This window comes from Scylla paramamosain, chromosome 10, assembly GCF_035594125.1.
Source record: "Scylla paramamosain isolate STU-SP2022 chromosome 10, ASM3559412v1, whole genome shotgun sequence".
In the NCBI taxonomy this organism is placed as follows: domain Eukaryota; kingdom Metazoa; phylum Arthropoda; class Malacostraca; order Decapoda; family Portunidae; genus Scylla; species Scylla paramamosain.
Window position 1 is genome coordinate 4,502,501 of NC_087160.1, and position 12,500 is coordinate 4,515,000.

General features: G+C 43.0%; 1 long non-coding RNA gene across 1 annotated transcript in view; it reads right to left on the reverse strand.

Moving 5' to 3' along the window:
* LOC135104132 (uncharacterized) overlaps nt 1–6,963 on the reverse strand; it is a 126,315-nt gene extending 119,352 nt beyond the window's left edge. The window contains exon 1 of the long non-coding RNA XR_010270313.1: nt 6,656–6,963. This is a non-coding gene — a long non-coding RNA (uncharacterized LOC135104132). The remainder of the gene's footprint in view (nt 1–6,655) is intronic.
* Between the last annotated feature and the right edge of the window lie 5,537 nt (nt 6,964–12,500).

The window sequence follows — 12,500 nt, forward strand, 5'->3', positions numbered from 1 at the left end:
TCTCTCTCTCTCTCTCTCTCTCTCTCTCTCTCTCTCTCTCACACACACACACACACACACACACACACACACACACACACACACACACGGAACAAAGTTACCTGCAGAAAGAGGAGGAGGAGGAGGAGGAGGAGGAGGAGGAGGAGGAGGAGGAGGAGGAGGAGGAGGAGGAGGAGTCATCTCGAGTAGAAAACTTTATTAAGTAGAAGTGACCGTTTCATCCCAGGGGAGGAGGAGGAGGAGGAGGAGGAGGAGGAGGAGGAGGAGGAGGAGGAGGAGGAGGAGGAGGAGGAGTACAGAAGAAAAAGTTAAATTGCTACCACAAAAATAGATTGAGTAAGCGAATAGAAATAATAATTCACACACGGACAGAGATAAAATATGGAAGGCTCTGAATTATTTGTTGCAGTGAAAAAAAAAATAGTGAGAAAAAAATAAAGAATAAAAATACGACTGACTGACTGACTGACTGACTGACTGACTGACTGACTGACTGGCGGAAGATGGAGGAAAAAAAGTTATCAAGGAGAAATCGTTTAATCAGCATGCGGAGGGAGAGAGAGAGAGAGAGAGAGAGAGAGAGAGAGAGAGAGAGAGAGAGAGAGAGAGAGAGAGAGAGAGAGAGAGAGAGAGAGAGACGGGAAGGAAGGAAAGAAGGAAGGAACAAATATGTAAACTAATCAGAAAGGACGAAAGAAAAGTCAAGAAGGAAAAAAAGAAGGAAAAAAAATTATAATAAGAGAGAAGAAAGGAGGAAAGCACAGAATATAAATAAAGAAAAACTAATTAACACGACAAACAAAATAACAAGGTTGAGAGAGAGAGAGAGAGAGAGAGAGAGAGAGAGAGAGAGAGAGAGAGAGAGAGAGAGAGACAGAGAGAGACGGGATAAGGTAACTCACAGCTGTCTCATTTACCAACTCTCTCTCTCTCTCTCTCTCTCTCTCTCTCTCTCTCTCTCTCTCTCTCTCTCTCTCTCTCTCTCTCTCTCTCTCTCTCTCACCCTTCCTACCATTTCTTCACGCCATATTTTATTTCTTCTGTTTGTTTCTCGTCCTCATTTCCCACTTCCCTCGTTTCTCCCCTTCCTCCTCCTCCTCCTCCTCTTCTAATTCCTCTCATCTTTCCTTCCTCCTTATTAACTTCTTTCATTTGCTCTTCTCTGTTCCTCTCTTTGTATCTTATTTCTTTACTCTTGCCTACGTTCTTCATTTCATTTTTTATTTCTTTTTTGCCTTGATATTTTTTTTCCTTTCTCTGCTCTTATTCCTTCCTTTGCATTTTATTTCCTTCTCTCTCTCTCTCTCTCTCTCTCTCTCTCTCTCTCTCTCTCTCTCTCTCTCTCTCTCTCTCTCTCTCTCTCTCTCATACCAGTAGGATTAATTGCAATGTTCAGCGCGATGAGGGAGGGAGGGAGAGAGAGAGAGAGAGAGAGAGAGAGAGAGAGAGAGAGAGAGAGAGAGAGAGAGAGAGAGAGAGAGAGAGAGAGAGAGAGAGAGAGAGAGAGAGAGAGAGAAATTGATTGATTGATTGACTGACTGATTGACTGACTGACTGACTGACTGACTGACTGACTGACTGACAAACAGGAAGGAAGGAAGGAAGGAAGGAAGGAAGGAAACGAAGGAAAAGAAGAAAGAAAATAAGGAAGGAAGGAAGGAAACGAAGGAAAAATGAAAATAAGGAAGGAAACGAAGGAAAAGAAAGAAAATAAGGAAGGAAGGAAGGAAGGAAGGAAGGAAGGAAGGAAGGAAGGAAGGAAGGAAGGAAGGAAGGAAGGAAGGAAGCAAACAAGTAAGCAAGCAGCGAACAAAGGAACGAACGAACAGAGAGAGAGAGAGAGAGAGAGAGAGAGAGAGAGAGAGAGAGAGAGAGAGAGAGAGAGAGAGAGAGAGGGAAGGGGAAGAACAGAGGGAATCGGGGAGCTTCAATTAAGGGGTTTAGAGCTTCAAAGGGAACGAGAGGTAGTGTCGGGTGTCAAGGGGAAGAGTAGATGGGGACCTGATTGTGAGGGACCTTTTAAGATTTTGCCATTGCAGAGTGAGAAGAGAGCAGGAGGGAAGTACGAGGGACAAGGGAAGGGAAGGTGAGAGAGGGGAAGGGAGAGGGAAGAGGAGGGAAGGGTGAAGGAAGGAGAGGGAAGGTGAGGAAAGGGACTGAGCACTTGCTGTTTATCTGTCTGGCTGTGTGGCTGTTTGTAAGGGATGTGTGGCAGCAGAGGTGTCAGAATACGAGTGTGTGTGTGGAAGATGTGAATATAAGGGCGTTATTTAAATATCTTCCCTTGTTGGACAAAATGCGTACTGACAACTGATTTTTTCGTTTCTCCAGTATGTGTTGCCAATAAACTAACTATAGATGGATGGATGTGTGTATGTGTGTGAGTGTGTGTGTGTGTGTGTATGTGTGTGAGTGTATGTGTGTGTTAGAGAAAGACAGACAAAGCGATCAGATAGAGAGAGACCACACAGAGACCAGAAAGGCACTAGAGAGAAACCAAAAACCAAAGAGATAAGAGACAAAAAAACAAACAGTAACTTTCACACAGACTTATGAAACGAAAGGAAGCAAACTCTGGAACTGAAAGCAGAATCTCGTCCACCCTTTCTCTCCCTGTCCACCCTTTCTCTCCCTCCCTCTATCTCTCACCACTTCTTTCTCTTTTCGGGGGCGCCAACTTAGAGACCCTGGCAGACTACATTCTTAGTGGGGCATTATTCTCCCCGTTGGTTTGAAGATAACGCCGTCCTCCTTTACACGCAGCAAGGGTTAGGTCTGGTAAAAGGGTCTTCTAGTCTGTGTACGTAGTGTGGAATGGTGATGTGCATGTTTTTTTGTTTTTTTCAAGGTGTGATGATAGCGGAGTGTGACTGAGGGTTAGGGATGGAAGGGAAGGGATAAGAGAGGAGATGCATGTTAAGTGTGAATAATGGAATGTGTAGGGAGAGAAAAGGAAGGGAAAGAAAGAAACAAAGAACGAAATAAAGAAGACAGTGGTGTTAAGTATGAATGAAGGGATATATAAAGATACAAGAGGAAGGAAAATAAGTAAGAAAAGACAGATGACTGAGGTTTAAGTGTCACTGAGGAATATATAGGGATAGGAAAGGAAAGGAAAGGATTTTATGTCTACTGAGAGGCTATGGGTGTGAGGTGAGGTTAGGAAAGGGAAAATAGGAAGAGGAGGAAGAGAAGTGGAGGAAGTGACAGTGAGGGACCTATAGATCTGATGTCCTTTATGACCAGGAGTGTCTTCGGGAACGCAACGCAAGTTCAAACCAACTCCTGAGAAATTTTTGGGCGTAAACCTTCCCTGTGTTTGTCGTGAGTTGAAAGCGGCAAGGAAATAAGGCTGGCATTCTGAAACATTTTACTCTCGACACAGCTATTTCCAAAGGCCACAGAGACGATTAGCCGCGTTCTCAAGAGCATTTCTCCCGTTAATAACGTAGAAATCATATTAATCTCACACAAGAACCATCAAAGGCCACCTCAATTTAAAACCCGTGTAACTTCAGCTACAGCCTTTTGAATACAGTGAAGATGCAGCGCAGAAGAGTTTCACAATACGATGTTCAAGTTGCTAAAGGGAAGACTGCGAGACATGAATCTTACACTTCAGATTATATTTAGTTCCCTTCTCCCTGCCTCCCTCCCTTCCTTCCCTCCCTCCCTCAACAGTCCCAGCGTCCCGTCCGGCCCCCTCAGCATTTTTCCAGTATTTTTCCCGCTGTATCTGTCACGGCGGTGTCTTCCGTGATCACTGGAAAATTTTCGGTGGATTTTTTCATTATTATTATTTTTTTTTTTGTTATTTCTTTTACTCCAGTTTATTGTTTCTCTCTCTCTCTCTCTCTCTCTCTCTCTCTCTCTCTCTCTGTGTGTGTGTGTGTGTGTGTGTGTGTGTGTGTGTGTGTGTGTGTGTGTGTGTGTGTGTGTGTGTGTGTGTGTGTAATCTTGCTTGATCCTTCACCTCGCTTACTGCTTATGGGAGAGAGAGAGAGAGAGAGAGAGAGAGAGAGAGAGAGAGAGAGAGAGAGAGAGAGAGAGAGAGAGAGAGAGAGAGAGAGAGAGAGAGAGAGAGAGAGAGAGAGAGAGAGAGAGAGAGAGAGAGAGAAGGAAACGGAAGAAAAAAAGGAAAAGGAGCAAAAAGTATGTAAATGAACCGGGATGAATTTAAAAGATACAAGAAAAAAAAAGATGCAAAGAAACAGATAAGAAGGGAACAGAATGACAAAGAAGAGGACAAAGGAAGCACGCAAACAAGAACCTCACGTACCCAAGATGTCAACAAGAGAAGACAGAAAAAGGAAGTTAATTAAATTCTTTAGTACTTGCATCATGCATTGCTAATTGATATAAAGGGATTCTCTCTCTCTCTCTCTCTCTCTCTCTCTCTCTCTCTCTCTCTCTCTCTCTCTCTCTCTCTCTCTCTCTCTCTCTCTCTCTCTCATTTTTCATCTTTTTCACAAACGAGAGAGAGAGAGAGAGAGCAACAACCATTCATATTCAGTAGTATTTTCATTTCCACAATCTTTCATTCCATATCATTAAAACTCATCTTTTCTCAACTACCCCGCCCTCGTATTTCTGTCTCCCATTCATGCCTTGCCTCTTCTCTCCTCTCACTTTTTTTTTCACTCTTATTTTTTTCCCTTATTTTTCGTTTGTCTCATTCACGCCGCCTCTGTTTCTGCCTCCCTCTCTCTCTCTCTCTCTCTCTCTCTCTGCGGCACCCAACTCCCATTCTCTTTCCTTCGTCACGACTAGTACCACCACCATGCTTCCGTTTTCTTTGTCCACACTCGCCGTCGCTCTCTCATTTTCTATTCTGCTCCCTGGTAAACTTAAGAAAAAAAGGAAAAAGGAAAGAAAACGTAAAGAAAACAAAAAAAATATCCTTGTTACTTGCAGATTCGTAAATAAATAAATAAGTAGAAAAAATAAATAAACGAGGAAGTAACAATTCGCGCGTCAAAGATAGATGGATAACGTAAGTGATTATTATTATTATTATTATTATTATTATTATTATTATTATCTCTTGGTGTCTGCCAGCGGTGTTTATTCATGACATTAAGCTACATGACGGGGCAGTTATGCTCTCATTAGCGCCGTCACTGTTGATGTAATGGCCTGCCAATCTCATGTCTAATTTACGTGTGTGCATGTCATTGGCTTCACTGCACACACGCACGCACTCACGCACAGTCACACACCCACCCACACGCGGACGTATACGCAAGCACACACACACGCACACAGACACATAGAAATCCACGTTAATTAAGGACGTTAGAGAGAGAGAGAGAGAGAGAGAGAGAGAGAGAGAGAGAGAGAGAGAGAGAGAGAGAGAGAGAGAGAGAGAGAGAGAGAGAGAGAGAGAGAGAGAGAGAGAGTATAAACGTTGCAACATCACATATTCCCAGCAACATATTATTCAAAGAAAATGTTACGCAAACGTATTTCCGCACCATTCTCGTATTCATTATGGCGCAGAATGGACGGGGAATAGCGGAATTACCCTTGGCGCCTCGAGGGGAGTGGAGAGGCACGTGGCGAGTGGCTGGGGAGGAAAGTTGTGGGGGCGACACGTGGCAATAAGCTGAGGAGGGGTTGTGGGAGGGAAAAGTCGTGGATGGAGGAAAGGAAGAGGGAAGGTGGAACTGGTCACTTTGGGGGAGATAGAGAAGTGGAGGATTTCATAGGGTGGAGTGGAAGGGAAGGGAGGATTCCATAGAAGGGTGGGAGGGAAGTGAAAGTGGTCATAGGGGTGGGAGGGAACTGGAGGTTATTCTATAGGGGGGAGGGGTGAGAGTAGAAATATAGACTGAAGAAACAAAAGCGTTAGTGTAGGAAAGCAGGGAATAATATGTACATTATGTGATGATCCTCTATCTCCAGTATAAGTCGTATTATCAAAACATGTAAGGAGGTGAAGAAGGTGACAGGGGCACTGAGGGGGAGGGCCGAAGGAACCATTGAAGGAGGGAAGGAGGCAAAGGCTTGTTAGCGGAGGAAAGGAGGGAAGGAGAGAATGGTATTTAGTGAAGTAGTGATCCTTATCTCCAAAACAAGCCAATTGATCAAAGCATGGAGGGAGGTGGAGACGAATACAGGGTGGAGGGACGGGGAGGGAAGGAGGCAAATGCTTGTTAGGACAGGAAAGTACGGAATGGTATTTAATAAAACGATCATTAGTCTCGAAAACAACGTCACTATATCAATTCGTAGTATTTCACCGCTATATTGCATGATGACCTTGAGTTGGTAAAAAGAGAAAACTAATACTTTAAGTCGCATTATGAAAACAGCATTTCTCTAGTTCATGTTTGTAAATAGTAAGAGAAAACTAATACATGAGACAACATCTGACCTGTAATGAGTTATGTTACTGCCACCTTCAATTCATAACAATACCTTTTTCGGTCATTCGCTGTAACACGACATACATAGTTAGTGATCCACTCCATAACACAATCCGTCCCTAACAAGCGGACACACTCCTACTAACACACAAACGCTGGTGCACCTACTGTCTGTATTTTCTCCTGTACTCACTTCAAACACTACTATACCCGCACAACAAAAGCCACACGAGCACCACAGCCACGCACTTCAACAAGCGGCAACACCAACAAACTAACACACTTACCACACACGAACACGGCTCCATCTTCTGTCTGTGCGTTTCTTCCAGTACTCCAGTCCACAGGTGCGGTACCTCCATTACAAGGGCCACACACAAGCACCACACGCACGCACGAGGCACTCCACACAGCCCTTGTCCTTTAAAACGCCAATTACACTTGCAGCAGCCACAACTGTCACTCAGCGCGGGCAGCCTATAAATGCTTTGGCGGCAATTCTGACGTCACGTTTTCTGTTGGCGGAATAATACAATTCAGTGTTGCCAAGGTACATTTAACATCCTCCATAACTGTCTTGATAATTTCCGGCTTACACGTGTTCCTGCAAACCCTGGTGGGCGTGGCGGTAAGAGACACAGTATTACGATAACGCGACGACCTGTTTTCGTGATAATGAATTGCGACACTACTTTGCACTACCACCTCTCTCCGCCGCCTCCCTCCCTCCCTCCAGCCAGCACTCCCTCGCTTCAACCACCGTTTCATTTGTTTCTCCCCACTCCACTCTGAACGCAAATGACGCTCCAATAATCAGCCCAGATCACTCCAAAATAACTACAAAAACAGTATATACGTCCTTTATGAAAACTAATAAGACGAAGAAGAGATAATGACGAGAAAACAGCCGTCATAATATTGCCGAATTTTCAACAACTCGATCACCCACACTCAGAAAACGGAGAAAATGTTAATCTGGCTGCCGTCACACACACACACACACACACACACATACCATTCTTATCATCAGAGAGAGAGAGAGAGAGAGAGAGAGAGAGTAGGCCTAAGATTGGGAAGGAGTGAGGGCGTGTAATATTCCCCATCAAATATATGACATTTTTATTTCCTCTCTCTCTTTTCGAGGGCAACGAAGGGGAACCGTTTGGGAAGAGAGTGTTTTTCCCCCCTCCCATCACTTTGCTCTTCCTCTTCCTCCTCTTCATGTACCTCTTGATATTCTTTCCCACACCTTTTTCTCTTTCATAATGTTACTCTTTCTCTTATTCTTTTTTTTTTCAGTACTACAACTTTTCTTCCTCTTACTTTTCTCCCCTCTTATTATTTTACCTCTTCTTCCTCTTCGTCTATTTCTTCCTCTTTCTTTTTTCCTCCCCTCTCACAACTCCACTCTTTTATTCTTCCTTTCTATCACCCTATTTTTCTTACCTTCCTCCAAATCCGTCGTCTTTTCCTCAATCTCTTCTATCCATATCCCTCCTCCTCCTCCTCCTCCTCCTCCTCCTTCTTCTCGACCTCCACCTCTTCTTCTTCTTCTTCTTCCTCCTAGTCATTCCATCATCACCATAATAACGTAATAATTTTAAAGATATTAAGCGTGAACGATACTCACAAAGTCCAAGGCTAATGAATATACTAATAAAAACGAATTTAGAAATGTCAAAGGCAGTTTATATTCGTTGAGTTTTGGTGTGTGTCAACCAGGATGGGACACAGAAAAAGGGTGCGTTCATACTGCACCGTTTGTTTGCCAAGTTTAATGTACTGTCTGGAATGCAGTAACCTAAATAAGTACCAGGAATTTCAAAGAGGTCAAGGTGGGACAAAGAAGGGAATGATAACGAATGTGTGTGTGTGTGTGTGTGTGTGTGTGTTTGTGTGTGGGGGGGGGGGAGGGGTACAGATTCATATGACATTACACTCGTCCATTTGCTGTAGACTATAGTGCTTCATTTTATTATCAGTATCTTTTTTTTTTTATGGTGTGGGAATTTTAAATCTAGGCAAGGTGTGTGGTTCATTGTGGCGTGTGTGTGTGTGGTTCATTGTGGTGGTGTGTATGTGTGTGTGGTTCATTGTGGTGTGTGTGTGTGTGGTTCATTGTGTGGTGTGTGTGTGTGGTTCATTGTGGTGTGTGTGTGTGTGGTTCATTGTGGTGTGTGTGTGTGTGTGGTTCATTGTGGTGTGTGTGTGTGTGTGTGTGGTTCATTGTGGTGTGTGTGTGTGTGTGTGGTTCATTGTGGTGTGTGTGTGTGTGTGTGGTTCATTGTGGTGTGTGTGTGTGTGTGGTTCATTGTGGTGTGTGTGTGTGGTTCATTGTGGTGTGTGTGTGTGTGTGTGGTTCATTGTGGTGTGTGTGTGTGTGTGTGGTTCATTGTGGTGTGTGTGTGTGTGATTCATTGTGGTGTGTGTGTGTGTGTGTGGTTCATTGTGGTGTGTGTGTGTGTGTGTGTGGTTCATTGTGGTGGTGTGTGTGTGGTTCATTGTGGTGGTGTGTGTGTGGTTCATTGTGGTGTGTGTGTGTGTGTGGTTCATTGTGGTGTGTGTGTGTGGTTCATTGTGGTGTGTGTGTGTGGTTCATTGTGGTGGTGTGTGTGGTTCATTGTGGTGTGTGTGTGTGTGGTTCATTGTGGTGTGTGTGTGTGTGGTTCATTGTGGTGTGTGTGTGTGTGTGTGGTTCATTGTGGTGTGTGTGTGTGTGGTTCATTGTGGTGTGTGTGTGTGTGGTTCATTGTGGTGTGTGTGTGTGTGTGGTTCATTGTGGTGTGTGTGTGTGTGGTTCATTGTGGTGTGTGTGTGTGTGTGGTTCATTGTGGTGTGTGTGTGTGTGTGGTTCATTGTGGTGTGTGTGTGTGTGGTTCATTGTGGTGTGTGTGTGTGTGGTTCATTGTGGTGTGTGTGTGTGTGTGTGTGTGGTTCATTGTGGTGGTGTGTGTGGTTCATTGTGGTGTGTGTGTGTGTGTGGTTCATTGTGGTGTGTGTGGTTCATTTTCGTGTTTCACCATCTTGAGGATGAAATGGACAAATAAATCAAATACGAGTATTCTTTTCACTTTTTTTCTCTTCTTCATTCGTCCATTTTCACCAATTTCTCTGCCTTCTTCGTCTTCCTCCTCCTCCTCCTCCTCCTCCTCCTCCTCCTCCTCCTCCTCCTCCTCCTCCCTTGCATGTTTTCAGTGAGTAATCTATTCCATCCACATGTTTTACCACTGCTGCAGCCTCACTTTTACCTCTGATCTCTCTCTCTCTCTCTCTCTCTCTCTCTCTCTCTCTCTCTCTCTCTCTCTCTCTCTCTCTCTCTCTCTCTCTCTCTCTCTCTCTCTCTCTCCATGCTACTGCTACTACTGCTACTATTACTACTACTACTACTACTACTACTACTACTACTACTTAGGATAATAACAAAACTAATAAAAAACACTTAATGCATCAACAGTATTTATAATTACATCACTAAGAACAAAAGCAAAAAATTCTCCACCACTAAACCATCAATAAAAAAAAATCGTTAAATAACAAAGGAAATTATAACTCCAGGTATTTTTTTTCTTACTTTCCTTCCTTTATTTTCTTTCTTCCTTTTTCACCATCTTTTTTATTCCTTTACTTTCTTATTCTTCCTTTTTTTATATATATTTTTCGAACCCACCACTACCACCACCACCACCACCACCACCACCACCACCACCTCCGATAGCAACAACCCACTCGTCTCCTGCCACTACAGAGAGAGAGAGAGAGAGAGAGAGAGAGAGAGAGAGAGAGAGAGAGAGAGAGAGAGAGAGAGAGAGAGAGAGAGAGAGAGAGAGTTAGGTGGTAAAAACAACATTCCACAGTTTAAAATCTCGTGGATAATTAGCACATTCCTCTCTCTCTCTCTCTCTCTCTCTCTCTCTCTCTCTCTCTCTCTCTCTCTCTCTCTCTCTCTCTCTCTCTCTCACCAAAATTCCTCCTTGCCACACTTCCTCACTCCTCCATTCCTAACTGCACTTACTCATTCCAAACACCTCGTTCCTACCGCATTCCCGATTCCTACAGCAGCCATTCCTACCAAAATTCCAGGTTCCCACTCTCTCTCTCACCATTCCCATTGTACATATTCCCATCAGAATTTGCTCACCTTTGCTCCTTTTCCTCCTTTCTCCTTTGTTTCCTTATCTTTTCCTTAGATTTATTCCTCGTTCTTTCTTTTTTTCCTTTTTTCTTATTTCTATTTATTGTTAATTCTCTTTTTCCTTCTTCTGTGAATTCTATTTGTTCTTTCATTTATTTTCTTATTTTTATTAATTTTTGCTTCTTTTTTTCTTCTAATAATTTTCTTTCTTCTTTTCTTCATTTACTTCCCTTCCATTCATTTTTCCTTCCTTTATTTCTTTCTAAATATTTTCTCCCCTCTTTTTACCTCTTCCTCCAGATTCATTCTACGTTTCTCTTTTTTTCCTCTTCCTCCAACGTATTTCTTGTCCTCTTCTTTTCTTTCTCCATCAAATACATTCTTCCTTTTTTCTATTTTTCTTCATCTAAATCTATTCAAGGTTTTATATTTTTCTCCTCCTCCAATTCTATTCTTTCCTGTTTTTTTCTTCAAAGTCTACACAAACTTTCTCCTTTACCTCCTCCATCGAATAACTTACTCTCTCCTCTTTTCCTCCTCTTCTAAATCTATTTCTGGTCCCTCTTTTTTCCTCCTCGCTCAAAAATATTCCTCCTTTTTTCCCCTCCACCTGAAATTTATTCCTCGTTCTCTTTCCCTCTCTTTTCTTCGCCATGTCTCCTCCTCTCCTCTTCCCTTCCTTCCCATGTCCTTTTCCTTTCTCTTCCTTTCACTTCCTTTCCCGCATTCCCTCCTTTCGTTTTCCCTTTCGTCTTTAACCCTTCCCTTCCCTTCCTTCTACACGTTTCCTCCCTTTCCCTTTCCTTCCCATCCCTTCCTTACCACTTTCTGTTTTTTCCCATTCACTCCCCGACGTCTCCTTCCTCTCCCCTTCCCTGCCCTCCGCACTCTCCCTCCCCTCCCTTCCCTCCCTTCCCACACTCCCTGCTCTGGACTCAATATCTGGGAGGCAAGGACGGGGGAAAATATCACAATTAACAACAAGAGGAAATATACGCAACCCTAATGGAGATTTTCGTCAGGGCAAGGTTGCAACACGTGGCGGGGCGACCTTGTCTTGTCAGGGGAAAGATGAGGGATGGGGTGAGGCTGACGGCGAGGGATGGTGGGGATCTTAAGGAAGTGGGGATGAGTGTGTGTGTGATTTGTGTGTTTGTAGACGAGGTTACTTTGATTTGTTGTTGTTGTTGTTGTTGTTGTTGTTTGTTGTTGTTGTTGTTTTGCGTAAATAAATGTTTTGTGTTTTTATCTTTTTTGTTTTACTCAGGTTTGTTTAATCGTTGCGTTCTTTCTTTGTCTCTCTGTCTGTCTTTCTGTCTGTCTGTCTGTCTGTGTGTCTGTTTGTCTCTCTTTCTAGCTAAACATGAGTTGTTAATAATCTTTACGTACAGTCAGTTACTTCAATAATCCCTAACTTCATCTGGCAATTAAAAGAAATCAAACTTAAAATTTCAGCCTTCTCATTGATTTCTATATTTAATTTTCCTTTTTAACACGAAAATTATGTTCCATTCTCACAAGAATAACATAAAAAGCCTCTTAATTACTTTCATACCTGACAAATAAATATCATTAAAACTATGTTAAAAAACTTTATATTTATATCTTCTCATCTATTTGTGTATTTACATTAATCCCCATTTTTAATACGAAAAGGAGGCTGAACAAATATTACAAGAACAATAACACATCGTTATCTGCATATGTAACAAGAAAAGAATGAATAATATTGACTAAATTAATAACACATGGAAAAAGAAAAAAAAAAAAGAAAAAGAAAAAAATCACACGTTTCTCTCTAGACTCAGTTATCATTTATCACTTCCCTCCCCTCGCCTTTCGCCGCGTACTGAGGGCGTTACTGTTGCTTGCTGTAATGAACGAAGGAGGGTCACCATCCATACACACACCACACCCGGCATTCCTATTACCTTACCCACGCTGGTCCCTCCTCGCGTGTGGCGGCGGCGTAAGACTTGGTGTTCGTGTTGTTTCAGACT